Source organism: Aptenodytes forsteri, unplaced genomic scaffold (genome assembly GCF_000699145.1).
Source record: "Aptenodytes forsteri isolate BGI_AS27 unplaced genomic scaffold, ASM69914v1 Scaffold11, whole genome shotgun sequence".
Classification (NCBI taxonomy): domain Eukaryota; kingdom Metazoa; phylum Chordata; class Aves; order Sphenisciformes; family Spheniscidae; genus Aptenodytes; species Aptenodytes forsteri.
The window spans coordinates 3,783,314-3,786,636 of record NW_008794155.1 but is presented as its reverse complement, the minus strand read 5'-3'; positions in this window follow the sequence as shown (position 1 = coordinate 3,786,636).

Here is a 3,323-nt window from a genome sequence, read left to right as displayed (position 1 = left end):
TTTTTTTTTTTTTTCCTCATGCAGCTACTTCTGTAACAGAGTTTTTGAAATAACATGGATCCTATACAAAGCTCAGGTCTCGTAGAGGAAAAACAGGTTAATTTGTAGATTCCCCTTAAGTAGACAGTACAGCTTCTGATAAGGACGATACTAGTCTAGTCTTTTTGTAGTAAAGGTAACTTGATCAGTGCAGAGCATCTTTTATGCATTTTTCCCCTTCCTGATACTTCCTCTCTAGGGAAGTTTATCCTTATAATCCTGCTTCAAAGAGAACAGAAATAAGTAAACCCAATGTTGATTCTTCTCAGTTTAATGGAATACAGTATAAATAGTATAGAAGATAATGTACCACTGTGATTCCTCTGGGCATGTGTACATGCATAAAGGAGTCTTTCTTTTAAGTAGAGGAATGTCAGCTCTGTGACTCTGAGCTAGGAGAATTAAGAAACAAAATGTAGTGAAAGTAAACCAACAGCAAAAATGTGTAATTGTAGGTATCTTTTATTAGATTAATATAGTCTATTCTCAATTCTGTCCCTACTGTTTTGAGCACATTCCCAGCCTTTTCACTTAATTTGATTGTGAAGATGGTTGTTGTAGTTGTGAATGGAGGATTCCTGATTGCTGGTCAGACATCTTCTGTATTACATCCTATGTTCATCTTCCCTAGGACTGCTTTTCTGAAAGACATGAAAGACTTTGGAAGCATGAAGTGTTTTAGAAGTGCTTACAGGAAATCTAGAGGTACCAGAGAGAATTAGTTTCTGTCTGTATCTCTTCTCACATTTAGCATATGGAAACTATATAACAAATGTAACAAAACTATACAGATTTTTCACATGTATGTAAAAAGCTGGGGCAAATACCAGACTTTCTTACTGCCTGTCTCTGTGCCTTAATGTTTACTCCCCCCTCCCAGCCCCAGCTGCTTCTTGGTCCTCTCTCTCACCTGTTTTTCTTGTGGATGCTGGCCTTCTGGTGCTGGGATAGACAAACAACTCAACTACCACTGCTTCCTGCTTTAAATTTTTAATACATGGATTGGTTTTGTTTTCTTTAAACTCTAACATAGATATACAGTACAGCAAGTATGGCTTTCTCTGTACTGTTTCACATAAACTTGGTCTGGTTTCAGGGAGAGTACAGACGGATAATTAAGTTCCAGCCTTTAGTGCTCAGATAATAAAGCTAAAGCAACTTCTGAAGAGAAGTACAGATTTACATGTAACTAGAACAAATGTTGAGTGCTGAGACAAGGCGCTGCATGCAGTCTGGAGATCTCTGAATGACTTGCAACAAGCCTCACTGACTGATTTTGACTGTCAGGTTAGGGGGTAAACTACTTATAATCGTAGTAAAAATGAGGTAGGTGGATATTGTCCACAACAAGGAATACTGTTTAGACCTGTGCAAGAATTCTGTTGAAATATCTGGTGAACAGAATCCTGTTTAAGAAATAAATTTTCATTTTACCTTTCCACTGACAGTGTGTCCACTTCGCTTGTTGAATGTAGATTTTTCACCCCCACCCTTTCTAATCCAATTTCCTGCCCTGAATTTGATCGATATCAGTTATTTTGACAGCTGTTCCTGGGGTCTTTTTGACAGCAATGATACCAATAATAGCTTTAACAAAGAACAAAAAAAATCACCTTCTGTCTTTTACCTTCTTTTTAAAAGAAAAAGAATCGATTTATTCTGTCATGGGCAGAGCAAAGCTTCCTATCTCCATCTACATTGCCAACAAGAAGGAGATGGAAGTCTTGATGCCTATTAGAGAAATTGGATTGAGTAGATCCTGTTCTCAGAAATATCCTCACTCATTACAGGTCAATTTAGCCAGTTTGCATATGATTTTTCAAGTCAGAACCTGAAACAAAGGACCCAGTGGTTTTCCATGTATCATGATTCAGGAGGCTTCTGTCATAAAACTCAGTAATGACTTTACTTGATGTCTTCTTTTTTATCCCTTGTCCTCTGGGTTGTGCAAAAGGAAGCAATGAGAGCACAGCATTAACAGTTTTTATGATCTTCTGACTGAAAAGCATATGCCTACATAGTACTAGACTTCCATCTCATAGCTGATAATAACAATTTTCCCTCTGAAAAGGGGCACATTCAGAATAGTTGCCTAGACAAAGTGGTTACCAATTTTCAGAAGAATTAATAGAATTTAGGGTGAATGGTGGTGGTATAGTGTTACCAATATGATGAAGGGGAAGAGCATACATTTCAACAGTAAGTGTTTAGATGGGGACGGCAATCCCGAAGGTTAAAGAAGATAAATATGACATGTTATCCTCCACTCTTACATGCAAGTCCTTGTACTTCCTGTCTATTAAAGTAGGTGCCTATTGTTGTCACCTATAAAATTAGAAGGCTTTTTTCATGAGACCCATTGCTAGCTGTTTTAATTTTTACGTGCAAAACCAGGTAATGTTCTACCCCTAATATTCAGTCCTTTCAATTGTTTGGATAATTTTAGGGCAGAGGCATCATGTCCCTCTTATTAAAATCTGTTAACCTATATTGTTCTATATTGCCATCCAGTCTATGGCCAATGTTGGGATTTGGTGTAAATCATCTTAATCTTACTAGAACCTACTTTCCAAACAGTAGAGTGAGTCCTAAGGTTTACCTTCTTGCTTTCTTCTCCTTTTTCCTGTCCTGCATGGGACACAAGAAATTAACATCCAAATATATGGGGAGGTGAAAGAGGTGGGATGCATAAGGATGGACTGTGATCTGTCCCCCCCTTCGGGTTGCAGCACATTAAAATTCCTTAATTCTTTTTTAATCCAATCTGTGCAAGTTTAGAAACTAGAACCAAATTATCTCAGCTATGAAAATTGTCTGAATTAGAGGAAACTTCAGGGATGGAATGTTATCCAAGTACTAACACTCACTATTGTGGGTCACAAACACAAGGTTGCATTACCAATTTCAATGAATCTATGGCTGTTATTACTCAAAAAAAAAATTTTCAGGTAAGCAAAGATTCATTTTTCTATTATGTCTGTTTTGCTGTTAATCTGAAGCACAGGGTTTGTCATTTACTCGTGGGTGTGCGTATAGTGATTCCAGCTGACTCAAAATAGCTACATTCTATTATACCAAAAAATATGTATTTTTTTGTGTGAATTGAAACTACACAGCTTTTCCTCGTTTCTGTCCCTTTTACTGTAGGTTATAGAATCATTAAGGTTGGAAAAGACCTCTAAGATCATCGAGTCCAACCGTCGACCCAACACCACCATGCCCACTAAACCATGTCCCTAAGCGCCTCATCTACACGTCTTTTAAATACCTCCAGGGATGGGGAC